Source organism: Elephantulus edwardii, unplaced genomic scaffold (assembly GCF_000299155.1).
Source record: "Elephantulus edwardii isolate Elephantulus edwardi_28Jun2011 unplaced genomic scaffold, EleEdw1.0 scaffold00036, whole genome shotgun sequence".
Taxonomy (NCBI): Eukaryota; Metazoa; Chordata; class Mammalia; order Macroscelidea; family Macroscelididae; genus Elephantulus; species Elephantulus edwardii.
The window spans coordinates 21,968,933-21,986,824 of NW_006399786.1; the positions used below are offsets into that span (position 1 = coordinate 21,968,933).

The 17,892-nt window shown below is 40.1% G+C and overlaps 2 pseudogenes; both read left to right on the forward strand.

Moving 5' to 3' along the window:
- The first annotated feature begins 14,990 nt into the window (after positions 1–14,990).
- Positions 14,991–15,895, forward strand: LOC102858439 (annotated as a pseudogene).
- A 594-nt stretch (positions 15,896–16,489) lies between these two features.
- Positions 16,490–17,614, forward strand: LOC102858848 (annotated as a pseudogene).
- Positions 17,615–17,892: the final 278 nt, after the last annotated feature.

Here is a 17,892-nt window from a genome sequence, read left to right on the forward strand (position 1 = left end):
ATTGTCCAGATCTCTGATGAGCACAGTTTATTTTTACTGTGGCATTGTTCTCAACTAGTGAGTTCTGATAACAAAGTAGTAAGGAGCTGTGCTGCCCAAAGCATGCGTTTAACTCCACCAGCTACCCATGGGAGAAAGATCGACAATCTTCTCCTGCCTCTGAAAACCCACCAGAGGGCCAGCTGTGGGTTGGTTCTGACTCTACAGCACACAACCAACAACACTCTTTACAAGAGCACATCTTTCTCCCAGCAGCGGCTGATGAGTTCACATAGCTGATCTTTTCATGAGCAGCCTAATCCAACCCAATATGGCAATAAATTTAAAAAGAAAACCTCGCTGTGCTTGAGTTGGTTCCACATCATTGTGACTTGCCATTGTGCTTCCAAGGATGTAAATGTTAATGGGAGGAAGCTGTCTCTCTTCCTCCCAAGGAGATATTAAGGGACTCAAGCTACCAGAGACTGGCTGTCCATCAGTTATCAGAGCAGCACTGTACAGACTACACCACCAGAGCTCATTTCCTCACATTCAGCCTCTGTGACAAACTCTGAGAAATGTAAGTTCCCAAGATGTGAATTAAAATGTCATGTTCTGTGTATCAAGTCACCTTAGCTATGTTTTGTGTCAGCTCAGCTTTATTTGAGTTGTTAGTGCTAGAGACAGCTCTAACTATGTTCTTCGGGAGTTGAGAACCCTGACATTTAATTATTCTCTAAGGCATGCCTTGGTTTTGTTGAAAACAAATTTTGTCCCAAATTTGATGGTATACAAAAAAAATAACTGTAGTTCCAAAAGATCTGAGAGAGAGAGTGGAGGCAAGTACAGGGCTTTTGTGATAAACACTCACAGCACTACTGATGCCTAACAAATAGAAAATTTCAAATAGATATCATTACAGATCAAATATTATAGCATATATTCAAAGGTATTTATTTTTAAAAACTACTGCCCCCCCAGAGAGTTTATTATTTATATATTTTTAAATATTATATTAAACATACTAAGCATTGGAGAATAAACCATGATGTGCAATTAAGTGCCAGCTGGAAAAGTTGTAAGCCTTCCTAATGAATTAAATGTCAGCATGTCAAGACTGTCAACAGAGAAAGAGTGTCCCTGTCGGGATCTGGTGTTCCTAACTCATGCCCAAGTTCACCTGTCCTTTGAAACTTATTGCTAATTATCCCTGCCTCAGTCTCAGTGATGCAGTTGCAAGAAAAAGTGTTCAAACAAGAATTTGTTGCTGCAAATCTTTTGCAAAGTACCTTTTTAAAGTGCTAAGAAGCAGAGCTACCACTTTGAGAACTTCAGTGCACCTGACACAAGTAATGGTACTTACAAAAAGTACCTGTGAAAGTGAGACCATGAATAAGGAAGACTGAAAAGGTAATGTCTTTGGATTGTGCACCTGGTAAAGAATGTTAAATATACCGTGGACTGTCAGAAGAACAAGTAAATTTGTCTTGGGAAAAGTGAAGCCAAAATGCTCCTTGGAAGAGAGGATGATAAGACTTCATCACTGGACATATAATCAGGAGAAGGTCACCTTCTGAAGAACATCACGTTGGTAAAATAGAGGATCAGTGATAAAGAAGACTCTCCTAGAGTCACCATGTGTCAGAACCAACCAGGTGACATCTAAGAACAATCACAGTGAAGTTCAAGTTTTAATAGGAAAAATTCCTATTTTTCTTCCTGAGCCATAACAAATCTAAGATGAGGTAGAAAATTAAATGATACTGGGGGCAAAGATTGATTATAAGCGGTAATTTGATCATTCACCTTCAGATGGAATCCTTGGCTCTCTTTCAGTCTAGAGCCCTTAGACTTCTTCAACTCTGTTTTCCTTCTCTCCTGAAAGTCCATCCAGACACTTCTATATCCAGACTCCCAAAAGAAAAAGAAGTTCCTTTTCCTTTCTAAAAGTCAGCTCCTCTGAGTTCCAGTTTCTATCTGAGAGTCTTGGTCCTCCTCATATGACTGACACAGAGACTGTGTACCTCATTCAGGATGGATCCTATCACAGTTCTGAAGTCATTATCATTGCTATTACTTGTAGCATAGCTGTTACTTTTACTGATAGTCAAATGTGAGAATGGTTACCCATGGTGGACTGTGTTTGGTGGAACTCCCCGATTAAAACCAGCTTGGAAGCAGGAGTGGCATCCACTTCCATAGTAGTTTGCCTCTGGAAACCCTATGAGTCTGGAGAAAGGACAAAAGTTATACAGGTGTCCAGGGCTTTCGTTCATAGGGTTGCCTACAACTCGACAGCACTTAACAACACAACAAGAGTGGAACTTTGGTGGCTTAGTGATAAGCTGTTGCATTAGCGACTCACTGTTTCAATTCACCAGTTGCTCCATGGGCAAAAACTAGTCAAGCCCCTTCCATGTGTTTTATTGCCTTTGGAAACCCACTGGAGTGGGGTCAGCTGTGTGTCGATTACAACTCTACAATACGTAACAACAACAAACCATGAATTATTGAGTACTCATTCCAGGCGTTGTTCTAAAAGTTTTATATAAGTTATTTTCTCTTCACTGTAACTCTGTAGAAAAACTAAAGTTTAGAGAAACTAGGTTACTGTCCTGAGGCCAAGAAGAAGCAGAGCTGAAATTTTCTCCTAGGACTGTCTGATACTCCTAGCCATTACTAGGTCCTACCATATAAGTTACGAAAATTATATTACACTCTCGCCATTCAAAGATACAGACATACACAAAGTGGCTTGAGTTGGGGGCTGATTTTATTATGGGGTAAAGATCAGACAATAATTATTCCGGGTAGACAGTAATTGCTACCTAAATACTATGTGGTTCTTCATCCTAGATAATGAGCTGTCAGTGCTGATTATGGTAACTAATGGTCTGCGGATAGGCCCAGGCATTTTTAAATAAATATACCTGAACCAGGTGGGATTCAGACATTGAGGAAGATAAGTCCCTATCAACCCCCTGCTGTCATGATTTTGTTGTAAGGAAGTATAATTATTCTCAAGCTCAACTTGTGATGACACACTTTGGTCTCCACTGATTCTTGTCTCATTCCTACAATTACATGTTTGTTACCTGTCTCAGCATCCCAGGTTCACTGGGCCTGCAGCCGCATAATCTGTCATCTGTCACCACCGGACTTTAAACAGTACTTCTTTGGACTCATTAAGAAAATGAAAAACATTCCTATTTAGAAGGTTATAACCTTGCACTATAACCAGTAGCTTTATATTCCTTTCCTAACTACAGAGAGAATGTCCAAATTACAGTTTAGATAGTTTGGTCCACTTCACAAACGTTTATTGAGAACTACAAGGCTACTTATGACAGATGCTAGGATAGGAAAAGAAAAAAAAATGCTGTATGTCTAAGTTTGGCTAGTTAGAGAAACACATCACACCAGGAGGGCATAAAAGCCAGAAGTGTGCCAACACTTGGGAGTGGCATGGGAGTTGCCAGGATCCTTGTTCTATGTCACTGTAGAGAGTTGTTACAAACCATAAAAACAGCAACCACACTTTGCCACAGCACGGTATATTCACCAACAACTGGAAAGATAATACCCTTAATTGTAAATTACCTTTGCAGTGAAAAAGTGTTCTCATGCTAAGTCTCGTATGCAGTACATCTATATTTTAATAATTATTCCTCTCCCTCAGGTCCCTGACTGTCCCAATAACAAGCTAACAGTATGGGCAGAATAAAATACTGTCCAAGAATGAGTTCCAAGGGCTCTTATTTCCACAGAATCTCTCTGTCATGCTTTCACAAAATTTTCATATTTCATCATGCAGGGTGATGTCTTACATTATACAAATAAAGACAGAAAATTTCAATGTAAAGCCTATTGAGAGTGCTGAGTGAACCAATGCAGTCTCTTAAGGACAAATATGGCATAATACCATTATTGTAAAATTATAAGGATAAATATTAAAACATGTATAGGAATTCAGGATTGGAGGAAGATTCATCAACAACCTGCATTATACAGATAGCACAACCCTGCTTGCTGAAACTGAGGAGAACCTGAAGCACTTGCTACAGAAGGGTCAAGGACTGCAGCCTTCAATATAGATTGAAGCTCAACCTGAAGAAAACAAAGATTCTCACCACTGGGCAATTGGCAGCATCATTATATATGGTGAGGAGATTAAGATTGTTCACAGTTTTAGTTTGCTTGGTTCCACAATCAACACTCTTGGTACCAGCAGCCAGGAAATCAAGACATAAATTGCATTGGGGAAAGTCAGCCGTCAGGGACCTCTCCAGAGTACTGAAGAGCATAGACATCAGGCTGGAGACTAAGGTGCACCTGATCTGGCCCATAGTCTTCGCGATTGTGTACTAGGCATCAGAGAGCTGGGCAGTGACTAGGGATGATAGAGAGAATTGATGCCTTTGAGCTGTGGTGCTGGAAAAGAGTTTTGAATATACCATGGACTGCTAGGGGAACAAACAGTTTTGTCCTGGAGAGAGTGAAACTGGGCTGCTTCTTGGAAGCAAGGATTCTGAAAGCTTCATCTGACATACTTTGGGCATGGTGCAAGGAGGGACCAGTCCTTGGAGAAGGACATCATGTTTGGGAGAGTGGAGGGATAGTGCCAGAGAGGAAGAACCTAAATGAGATGGATTAGTGATTAGGGTAGTGGCAGTAGGAGTGTTGGATACAATTAATTTGGCACAGGACAGAGCAGGGTTTAGGGCTCTTGTACGTCTCTATGAGTTCCAAGCGACTCGACGGCACATAACAACAACATGAAAATTAAAGATGGGGTGGGGAGAGTGGAGGGCTGAGGATAGGTGGGGCAAAACCACAGGGTTACACAGTTTGGTGGTTAGAGGAAGATGGGGGTTAGTAAATGAGAAGGATCCAGGTGAAAAGACAGGGTAATGATGGGCAAAGTCTCATGGTGATTAATTTTATAAAATATAATGCATGAGAATGATTGTATGAAACACAATGTGAATGTGAAGAATAGTGTGAAACACAATGTATATGAATTTTGTAAGCAAACCAACTAAAAAAACAGTAAAAAAAAAAAAAACACAAAAATCACAGCATATAACAAAGGTCCATATTGTAAGAGGCTCTGTGATAAACACTTATATGGAATCGTTCATTTAATCATTCCAAAGCAAAAAAATAGGCACTACATATTCCTTTGTGATAGTTGAGAAACTGAGACTTCAAAATGCAGAGGAATTTCACATAGTCTTGTAGTCTCAGTCAGGATGCTGTTCAAAGAATAGCCAAGTTCAGAGTAGTAACTAGAAAACTGGCAACGTAAAAGATTGGGAGAAATGACTGGTCCCAAAAAATTTCCTACAGAGAAAGGGAAAAGTAAAAGGACTCCCAGAAGTAGACCAAAAGAGGCTTTTTTTTTTAAAAAAAAAGAGTCTTTTTTAAAAATTTGGTAGGAAGAAACCGTATCCATAGCTTAAACTCACGTACCCTATTGCAGATTCCCTGACATCATCTCCACAGTTCCAACTCATACACACAAAGTTAAAAATTCAACTTCAATTTTCACCTGAGAAATTCCAGGACCAATGGAAATTAGACTAGGACCAGGCAAAGACCCAATTTTATCCCTTTCCGCATTTGGGGCACTAAATTGCAGGAAGTCATTATCTTTAGTATTTACATCAAAGGAACTATCTTTAAAATCTAGTCTTAGAATGAACAATTACTTCAGCCCCTGCCAAGCACGGACCCTCTGCCAAGAACATGTCCACAGAGCAGGTTTCTCCAATTTGAGGACATGGTTCTAGAAATCTAAGGTACTCGTGCTTCAGGCATATTTATATAATCTTCAAGGACCACCCCCCTCACCTTCTCCAGGAACAAATAAACTTTTCACACAAAGCAAGTGCTTGCAACCTAACCTAGAAATGGAATCAGACAACCTATGTTTTAGTTGCTGCTCTACAACAAATCGAATTTAAAGTTAATTCTTCCAGAATTCCATTGTAATCTTGTTGTTGGTGGTGGTGGTGTTGAGTACCATCTAGTATTAACCATGTTGACCTCCCAACAGCTTCTAGAGGCAATAAATTGCATAGAGAGGAAAGTGCCCATTTTTCTCCTGTGTAGTAGCTGCTGGATTCCAATTAGATACCTTTGGTTTAACAGTATAATTTCTTATCACTAAGACAAAAATTATCCGTGTTCCCCTACTATTCATAGGGTTTTCAGGCAGATAAGGAAATTCCAGAAGTTCAAGTAAGATTTAGAAGAGGCCGTGGGATCAGGAATATCATTGCTCATGTCAGATGCATCCTGGCTGGAAGTAAAGAATACTAGAAGGCTTATTTGTGCTTTATTGATTTTGTAAAGGCTTTTGACTGTGTGGATCATGACAAGTTATAGCTAATATTGAGAAGAAAAGGAATCCAAGAGCATTTAATTGTGCTCATATGGAAAGTATAAATAGACCAAGAGATTATTGGTGCAAACAGAGGTAGGGAACACTACATGGTACAAAATTAAAGAGTGTTTCAAGGTTGTATTCTTTCTCCAAATTTGTATGCTAAGCAAATTACTTGGGAAAGTGGACTCTGTGAAGAAGAATATGGCATCAAAATCAGAGGAAACCTTATCAATAACCTGCATTATGCAAATACCACAATCTTGCTTGTAGAAAATGAGGAGGACTGGAAGCACTTGTTACTGAGGATCAAAGAATATAGCTTTCAATATGGATTGCATCTCAATATCAAGAAAACAAAAATTCTTACTACTGGACCAATCAACAACATCATGACACATGTAGAAAAGATTGACACTGTCAACACCTTCATCTTAATGGGACCCACAATCAACATCCTTGGTACCAGCAGTCAGGAAATCAGAACACATATTGCACTGGGAAAGTCTGTGGTCAAGGACTTCTCCAGATTATTGAGGAATAATGATGTCAGTTTGAGAAGTAAGATGCACATGGTTCAAGCCAAGAACTTTGGAATCATTTTCTATGCATCTGAGGGCTGGGAAATGTATAAGGATGACAGAAGAATTGATGCCTTTGAACTGTGGTGTTAGGGAAGAATACTAGATATCCCATGGACTACCAAAAGAATAAAGAAACACGTCTTAGAGAAAGTGCAGCCAGAGTGTTCTTGGAGTCAAAGATAATAAAGCTTAGTCTCACATACTTTGGCCATGTTCCTAGGAGAGGCTATTCCTTTGAGAGGGGCATGAAGCTTGGAAAGGTGGAGGAGATAGTGAAGGAGAGGAAGACCTTTATCCAGGTAGATTGACACAGTGACTTCTGCAATGACCTCAAGCATGTCAGAAATTGTGAGGGTGGCACAGGGCAGGAGAGATTTCAGATCTATGTTCATGGGGTCGCTATGGATTATACTCAACTCAACAGCGCCTAGCAATAATACCAAAAAGACAAAGCGACAACTTCTAAGATTTTTCCTATTTAATGTACTATCATTTAAACCAGGACATATAAAACACACAGAGTGAAGGCACTGTATGATAGAATGAGAGTCACAAAAAGCAGATATATGACACTCAATGTCACTGTAGTTGATTTCTCCTAAAAACTATTGACTATTGAAGTTACAAAATGTATAACGCAGCTGTGATTTTAAACATTGCAAATATTTATTCATATCATCATATTTTCACTATGAAAGACTTTCAATTTACATACGTATAAATGTATACAATTATATTTATTTTACATTGTGATTGTTAAGGTTAAAGAAATAATATGTGGAAAAATGAAAAAAAAGAATAAATTTGTCGTGAGAAAAAAAGAATATGTGAAAAGTCTCTAGAACACAGTAGTCTGAGTAATAACACATATATATAAATATATATCATATATATGTATCATATCTACATATAATATATATCTATATGTATCATATCTATATGATCTATATGTATCATATCTATATATATCTATGTCTCTATATATCTCTATCTCTAATCTACCTATATATACTGGAATTCATAAGCAAGAAACTCTGGTGACCTAGTGATAAGAAACTTTATTGCAATGCCAAAGGCACATCATTCAAATCCACCAGCTGGGAGAAAGTTGAGTAATCTCCTACTGTGTGATTAAACTGCCTCTGGAAACCTGCTGGAGGGTCAGCTGTGGGTCAGTTCTGACTCAGTAGCACTCAGCAACAACAAAAACAGAATGTGACGAGAGTAGAAGTATATGTTATGGAGTTTCCAAGGCTATAAACTTTTGGAAGCAAATCTTGCTCCCAGTCTTTCAAATCTTGCTTCTGAGTGGATCTGAACACTGAGCACTTCCTTGGGCTACCAAGTCTAGTGCTTAACTGTATTTGCCTCCCACAGCTCCTTATCTTGCCATACATGCATCATGACAATTCTTAAAGACAAGTGCTATCCCATCCATTTTATAGATGAGAAACATAGAGCTTAGAAGAACTAAGTACCTTAAAAAATCATATCAGGTAAGTACAAGAATTTTAACTTCCATTAAAAATTTTAATTGCAAATTTCTGTCCTTAACTAGTTCAATCTTTTTACTCTTTTGACAACTTTCCAGTCTGCTATGTTCTGCCTATCTAGTATCACGGCCTATGCCTTTCAACCAAATCTTACCTCAGAAGGTATGTATAAACATAGATAGGGATCAGTACTGAGTATAAAAGAAGCCCCAGCTTTTAAATCTTTCTTGCCTCTTTTTTTTTAAAAAAAAAATTAATATCACTTGATCTATTCTGTGAATCATCTTAAATGATAGTCAAGATTTGCTTTGAATTCTCAAAAGCTGATATAAGTCTACAAGGCCTTGATTAAGTTTTCATCTTCTCATACCTTTACCACTCACTTTTTTGGTTGTGATATCTGATAAGATATCTGCCTTTTGATACCAAAACCTTGACATCAATGTCCTAACTTTTCCACTGTATGCTTGTTACTGCAAGCATTTATCATCACCATCATCATCATGAATCATAACAATGGATTAAAGAAGAGTTGTCTCTATAATTGACAGATCTAAATTAAATGTTTGTACAACACCTTTCACAGAGTATATTCTCTATGTTGGTCCCTTCTCTGCCTCTCCATATGCATCTAGCTTTATATACCAAGTCCACACCTTCTACTTTTATCTTTGCTTATCCTTAATCAGACAAAGCTTTCCTCATCTCGGTTGTCCCTCTTGACATGTTTTCTATTTCTTGCTACTCTAATAAGATTCTGTCACAATCACTCTCCTTTATTGCCACCCTGGACTACAGCTAAAATGTTCATTCCAGCTCTTACTACTTCAGGGTTACAAGAGTGGCAGCTTTTACTTAACCAGTGTCAACCTCAATTCTACCTTTCACAGAAGTCTTGTCAACCCTACCTGCCCACTCCTCTTGCTGTAAATAAATTCCAAGCTGTAAACATGTTTATCAGGGAGTTTTAACCTAAGATTTACAAATGGCTTTCAAGGGCTCTGAAATATTCTGGTGTTGTCTGGGAAATGACATCTGTTATATGTATTTTTAAAATGAGAATATTTATTACTTTAACGAAACCTTAGAATAATCCCTAAATAGCAACAACAAAATAAAAAAGATTTTTGTAAAAAGAAATCAGAAAATGTATACAAAATTAGAAAATGTTGATCTGGGAAAATAAAAAAAACCACAGGTTTGGTGTTTCTATTACGGAGTTCCTTGACTCCAGATGTCTATAAGGATACTTAGCTGCTATTTCAAATATTTCAAAAAGACTGATGGAAATTTCATTTTAATCTACTAGAAGGCTGTGTGATACAATGGAACTATCTAATTACTCAGCTTTGTGCTAGAAGCCCTTCAATCCAATGATAATAATGATTGAGAGGACTCTGTCATATTCTCTGCTAAGCACTTCACCCATTTTATCACATTTAATCTTTGAATGCTATTTAATTCTTGTTTTTTAAGTAATAAAGCTGAGACTTCTAAAGAATCACTGATTTTGCCCATAATGACACATACTGGATAGTCTGGCTTTGAACCTATGTAGTTCGACTCCAAAGCACATGTAGTCAACTAATAAGCAGTAAAGGAGTCTTGCTTGCCTCACTGGTTATTAGTAGCCTATATTTTAATTTATAAAATAATGAAAATAAGAAGATAAAACATTTAGTAGTGTTCCCTGTTGGACTCTTGTTTTCCTCAAAGCCAGTGGTTCTCAACTAAGGGGTATTTTGTGTTTCCCAAAGCATATTGGTAATTCATGGAGACATTCTTGGTCTTTACAGTACTTGGTCTTTTGAGGTTCTAACACAAAACAATGTCAACGCCTCTATTCCAAGGACCACATTTGAGTAGCAATGCAATTCATCAGACTCTCCTGGAGACTTTCCCCACTCTCCTTTAAAAAAGCCTGTACTGCTTCACACCACTGTTCACAGTGACCCTTCTGCCTACCACAGCATGTAAATCACACTCTAGGGTTTGGAGAAAGAACTGGTCATAGAATCTTCCTTAACCCACCCAGTACATTCACAAGACTGGCAATCTCTCCTAGATAACATTTTCCTTTTTGTCTGTTTCTTAAAAAGGTATGTATTATAAATTTATGAAGACCCAGGATGACATGGATTTGACTCAGTGACTGGAGAAATGGGATTAAGTCTATTGAAGTTGTCGAGAATCAGCTTAGGATAAGGCAGGGTTCAAAGCTATTGACCATAGAATCGCTGAGTCCCAGGTAACACGGCAGCACATAACAACAATAACATGTACCAGGCACAGAGCTAAGCACTCTCAATCTTGAAAATAAGTATCACAGCTTCATTAAATTAAAAATCAGAGCACTAAGAAATGAAAGAACTCATCCAAAGTCACACAAATAATGAATGGGAGACAACAGAATACTTATCTCCAGAGATGATAGTGAGTCAAGAACTTATTTGCAGTCATGAACAAAAAAATTCTGTGTATATAAGCAAGTTTTGTACTGTGAAACAAAGTATCTCCAATTAAATAAATTCTGAGACTGAGACAAGCAATTTTCTTTCCATTATAAATATTCAAGTCAGGGGGTACACATAAAAAGGCTGGGAAAAAAAGAAAATTCAAACGCTGCTTAGATAAAGATTGTATCTCTAGTATTGCTAGCAGCTAAGCATTTATGTCTTGGATAACTTTTAACAGGTTGAGGGGATAAACATCTCCTAACATCACACTTATCTTATGCAAAAAAATAAGGTAACTTCTCTTTCACTCAAAACTGTTGCCAAAGAATAAATTCTGACCCTTAGTGAGGTTACAAGACAGTAGAACTATCCTACAGGGTTTTCAAGACTTAAAAGAAACAAATTGTCACTTCTTTCTTCAATGAAGCAGCTAGTGAATTCAAATGGACAAGCTTTCAAGTTAATCACTGGGTATTTAACCACTGTGCAACCAGGATACTTTCTCCTCCCTAAAAAAAGAATCATATTTTTCTTTAAAAGTATCTTCTTTTTCTTTTTGAGGTTTGGAATAAAGTAAATACATAACAAATAACATTTCATTACTACTCCAGTCTAATGCTCTCTAAATAAGCATTGAGCCTCTTGACATTCCTGGGCAACTAGCGCTCACTGTGATAGGCGGCTGCCCTTTCATCCAAGAATCTCCAGGGATGTATCAACCAGGCCTACCTCATTCTGCAGAGCCAGCTCCTCGGCCTTCACAGTTGCAAATGCCCCCACTGCCGTGCCCCCCTTCCTGCTTGAAAGCACCAAGTTGAGAACATCAACATACTTCTAGAAAACCGCAGGAGGACATCCTGTAACAACCTTTCGACCCATCCCGCCTCTTGTACTTAATTTTAGTTTCAGTTTAGGAGTTTCTTTGCCGCAGTATTTTCTGCTTTTCCTCTCAATCTGTGTTCTTTGTGCTGGCCGACCTGCTCCTATACTGTAACCATCTATGTTCCTCTATTTCTCATAGGGTTTTCAGAGGCCTGCTTTTAAGAAGTGGAAGGCCAGATCTGCTTTCTTGACTGTCTTAATCTGGGAGCTCTACTAAAACCTGGAGTGTAAGAGTTGGAAACAATGAAGAAGGAATGGTAGTTGGAATATATGGACTTGGTGACAAAAATGGAACTGGAAATAGAATGATATTTTTTTAATTACATTTTTTTTAATTTTATGATTTTGTGTGTATGTGCTGTCAAATCAGATCTGACTGGAACAGGAGGAGATTTTCCCTCCTTCTCCAGCAGAGCATCTGGTGGATTTGAACCACTAGAACGACTATTTTGTACATTTAATAATTTGTTCACTGAAAATACCTTTATTAAAAAAAATGTTAGAGATAAAGTCCAAATTGGAAGTCAGTCAAATGAGGAAAAGTAGTGACAAACATCTTTTCTTTTTTTTTTTTATTTTTATGTGTACCGTCAAATCAGATCTGACTGGTACAGGAGGCGATTGCCCCCTCCTTCTCCAGCAGAGCATCTGGTGGACAAACATCTTTTGGATTAGAACATAGAATGTATGAAGTATGCATGTTGAAAAACTAGAAGTTGTGAAAAATGAAACAGAATACATGGATACCACATTCTAAACATTAGTGAGATAACATGGACTAGCTTTGGCCAGTTGAATCAGATCTTCACATGCCATACTATGCTGAGAATGAAAAACAGAGAAAGAACACTGATGCAAAGTCAAGAGGTCAAACTCAAGTTTTATCCTTAAGGACAACGTTGTGAGTGATAGTTGTTAAGGGAATGATTTCCACCAGAGGTCCAGGGGCCTCTTTGAGTAAGAACTAGAAAGTTCTGACTCAGATATACAAGAAAGACACCAATACCAAAGTGAGAGCAAGAGAAAGAAACTGAGGTTTATTAGATGTTCATAACAGACTATGAATGGGTCAGGACAGACTGACCGGTCTTTATCTTACAAAAGGGTTTATATATCCTTTGTTTGGGGAGTGGGGTTTAAACAGCTGATTAGTACATTCCTTCTAATGGTTGTATGCTGACTTTTGGCCATCTCCTTTATTTTGTCCTTGAGCCTCTTGTTTTGACACATTCTTTGAGAGTCTGTTTTTAGTGCCATATAGCTGCATTCCTATTTGTTTTCTCTATTGTTATATTGGCACAGTCTTTGTTAAAACCAGTTCTGATTGATCTCCTTTATCAGCATGTCCTTTGCCATTCCCTGTCAATAGGATATTATCCTTACACCTAAAAGGAACACCTGCTAATATGACTATTATTTTAATATAAGCTCTTAGAGTTAAAGCCAAAGAGGAAGAAACTGAAAATTTGTATCAAAACTTTCAGTCCGAAATTGACCCAAACATCAAATCAAGACGTAATGATTGCTGGTCACTGGGAATTGGAAATTTTAGTAGAAAAAGCTTGTACATCCATCTTTGCCTAGGACTTGATTGGATATGCTAACAGGCAAGATTATCTCGGAGATAAGCTTGTTAAGAGTAAAATGTGGTAGTGGGGGTTAATATTTATCCTAGAGGAATAAAAAAACCCCACTCTATACAAGTTAAGAGATTTACATTTGGATGGATTTCTGGCCTCACCTACATGAGTGAGTGAAGACATTTATATTTGAAAGAAAGACAAGGGGGGAGAGAGACAGAGAGACACACACAGGGAAAGAGGGAGAGAAAGAGAAAATGAGAATCCCGTAATCAACACAACAAAAGAACTTAAACTTTTTTTTCACGTTATTGTAAGTGAAATTTTATTTTATGTACACAATGTTGATCTTGTTTCTTGCCATGTAGAGGTCTCCGCTAGGCCATTCAAGGAAGATCACTTAGGCCAACTTGATAAAGCCAATATCCTTGGCCTACTGGTGGAAATACAGACTGAATATGTACGTATTCAGCCTGTATTTCTGGATCAGTTCATGTCGGTTTGAGCACACGCGACAAGAGTGGGAACCCTAGCCGAATTTTCGTGGGTGGCTCCAGAGCTGCTGGTGACCCTTCTTGCTTGGAGGGAAACACCAAAACAAAAAGCAGAACTTTAACTTTAAAACCTGAACAAGTGGTCTGGATTTTGAAGGAGGGAAAAATGTGTGCCCATCAGAACCAACATCAAGGATTTGAAATTAAATGGAGCTAGTGAATATGGTCATTCACCTGGACCATACATGACTGATGGCATCAAACAACAACGTGTGAGAAGAGGGAGCTAGGAGAGCCAGAATGGCTGTCATTCAGAACTCAGCTGAAGTTTTAAATGGATGAGATTTCCCTTATTATCCTTGGAAGGGATCATCCTTGATGTTTCTATGTTAATGAGGGAGTAACCAGATTACAGGGTGTGGCCCCGGGCAACAATGAAGGGATTTAAACGAAACTATTTAAATCAAAAAATGTATTGCTATGGGAAAGTCTGCGGTTAGGAACCTCTCTAAAGTACTCAAGAGCAACGGTGTCTCTCTAGAGACTAAGGTGCGCCTGATACAGGCCATGGTTTTTGCAATCACTTGTTATGCATCAGAGTTGGACAATGACTAGGGAGGATAGAAGGAGAATTGACGCCTTTGAGCTGTGGTGCTGGAGAAGAGTATTGAATGTACCATGGACTGCCAAGAAAACAAATAGATTCATCGTAGAGAGGGTTAAACCAGGTTGCTCCCTGGAGGCAAGGATTCTGGGGCTTCGCCTGACATACTTTGGACATGTTGTAAGGAGAGACAGTTCTTTAGAGAGGGACATCATGCTGGGTAGAGTGGAGGGACAGCACAGGAGGGGAAGACCCTCTATGAGGTGGATTGATTCAATGACTGGGGTAATTGGGATGGGTGTGTCAGAGGCAATGAGATTGGCACAGGATAGAGCACGGTTTAGGGCTGTTGTACATAGGGTCGCTATGAGTCGCAAACGACTCCACGGCACATAACAACAACAACATTTAAAAGAGGCTCTTGCTTCATAGGAGAGGGGGCAGTGAACAGTCTACTGGGTTTCAAAGAGCCCAGAGTCTACGTAGGAAGGACTGGGAGTGGTAGTACCCAGTGAGCCCGTGTTGGAACCATGGCAGTGACCAAAGAGCTCTTACAGATGGACCTGTACACACTGCTTGGGATCGAGTAGAAGGCAACAGACAAAGAGGTGAAGAAGGCATACAGGAAGAAGGCCCTTTCCTGCCACCCTGACAAACATCCAGACAATCCGAGAGCAGCTGAACATTTTCACCTGCTTTCTCAGGCCTTGGAGGTCCTGACCAATGCTGCAGCCAGGGCCACATACGACAAGGTCAGAAAAGCTAAGAAGCAGGCAGAAAAGAGGTCCCAAAGACTTCACGAAAGAAGGAAGAGAGTGAAGCTTGACCTGGAGGCCCATGAGCGCCCAGGCCCACTTGCAGACAGCAGGAGGACTGCAGTACCAGGACGCTGCAGCAAGAGATCCAGCGCCGCCGACAAGAGGGGTCCCGGCAGCTAGAAGGACAGCAGAAGCTGGTCGAGGAGCAGATCCGCCAGCACAGTGAACGCAGGTTGAGAGGAAAACCAGAAAACACTGTAGACGAAGGAACTCCTAAACTCAGATTAAATTGGAAGTGCAAGAAGCAAGATGAGTCGAAATGCGGCTACAGTGAGGAAGTCCTCCTGCAGCTTTTCCAGAAGTATGGTGAAGTTCTCAACCTGGTGCTTCCCAGCTGAAAGGTGGGCACTGCAGTGGTGGAGTTTGCAACTGTGAAGGCCGCGGAGCTGGCTCTCCAGAACGAGATAGGCCTCTTTGGCAATCCCTTGAAGATTTCCTGGCTGGAAGGATAGCCCCATAGCACAGTGGACCCCAGCCACCCAGGAATGTCGAAAGGTTCAGGGCTGACTGAAAGCGACTATGAAAACCTCGTCATGGTGCGCATGTGTGAGGCAGCTGAGAGGCAGAGACTCATCGCCAAGATGCAGCAGGAAGACAAGGAGAGGCCTCCAGTGTAGCCCCATGGCTCTACCCCTCCCGTTTTGCAACCCTTTTAAAAAAAAAACAGCCTGGAGGACATCATGCTGAGTGAAATATCTCAGTCACAAAAGGATAAATACTGCATAACACCGCTGTTATAAGACAGACATGGAGGGTTGGAGGTAGAATAAGAAAAGAGGGTGAATAAATAATAAACACTGCATTGGAACAGATGAGGGGAAGAATGGTCGGAAAGGATGATGAATGGGTATATACATGTGACAACAGTCCAAATAAGAGGAGCCTTGCAAAGTGGACTAGGGGAGGGGCTGGAAATGTTCAGCAATGAATGAATTAAAAAAAAAAAAAACAAGAAAAAAATAACCACAACCAAATCAATAATCGTTTTTCTACAGAATTAAAAATAAATAAATAAAAAGTACCAAGAAGAAAAAAAAAATTTTTTTTAAGGGCACTCTGGAGACATCAGTTCTACCAAGCGCTTACTGCTTCTGCCTCCAGGAATGAAGCCTGAAACACAAGAGTCGTGGCTCCTGAGACACTGTGCTCCACCATTGAGCTACCTCTCCAACCCCCCTCCCCCCCAAAAACTTGAAAAGTCCAAACTCAACAAGCAAGAACCAGCACCCAAAAACAGAGCACTCTGTTCCTCCCTCAGAATGAACTGAGACCAGAAATCGGGGGCTTATGCTCAAGAGGAGCAGGATTTCATCTAGCACTTCTCCAGATCCTCAACATGCTGATTAAGGATGACCTGGAACACTCAGAAATAGGAGATGCTGTTACTCGGCTCAGGAAGATCCTGGAGTACAGTGCCATTGGAGCCAAGTAGAACCCAGGTTTAACAGTCCTGGCGGTGATCCAGGAGCTGGTGGAGCTCAGGAAGCAGGATGCTGAGAGTCTGCAGTGGGCCCTGACAGTGGACTGGTGTGTGGAACAGCTGCAAGCATTCTTCCTTGTATTAGATGACATCATGATTTCATCTCTTACCTGAGCGGGCAGCCCTGCTGGTATCAGAAGCCAGGCCTAGGTCTGCATGCGGTCGATGACACCATGCTGCTGGAATCATGTATCAACCACCTGCTGAAGCTCTACTGCCGGGAGCAGCCCTATTACCTGAACATGATAGAGCCCTTCCTAGAGTTCCTGGCAGACTGAGATTGGACAGACCTTAGACCTCATCACAGCTCCCTAGGACAAGGTGGATCTTAGCAGATTCACTGAAAAGAGATACAAATCCATTGTCAAGTACAAGACAGCTTTCTACTCCTTTTACCTTCCTGTAGCTTCTAAGATGTATATGGCAGACATCGACGGAGAGAACACACCAACACCGGGAAGACCCTGCTAAAGATGAGTGAGATCTTTCAGATTCAGGATGATTGCCTTGATCGTTTTGTTAACGTGACATGCAAGACTGGCACTGACATCCAGCGCAATGAATGCAGCTGACTGGTGACTCAGTGTCTGCAGCGGGCCTCTCCAGAACAAGCCCAGATCCTGCAGGACAATTATGGGCAAAAAGAGATGGGAAAGGCGGCCTGGTGAAGGCACTGTCTGAGGACCTGGAGCTGCCTGCTCTGTTCAAGCAGTATGAAGAAGAGAGATCCTGTAGCCTTACGGGGCTAATCGAGCAGCACGCTGATCTCCTGGCCCCAGCCATCTTTCTGGGACCAGCGCACAAGATCTACAAAGTGGGAAAAGTGACCCTAAACATGGTCAGGATAGGGACCTGAGGCTTTAATAAATTATTATTGCTTAAAAAAAAAGGTCAAAATTCACTATGAAGTCCAGAAGCAAACTTAGCAGAGTTTATACCAAATATGCTTTATTTAAAACGCATGCACTGGTGTATGCGGACTGAGCCTCAATTGGCATCAGCACTGAATAAAGATTCAAGATTATATCTTGGTTCCTGTGAACTTATTTTCATTTGCTTCTGCCTCAATTTGAATTTGTGTATAAGTGATCGATGATCTGACCCACAGTCTGTGCCTGGCCTAGTTTTGACTGC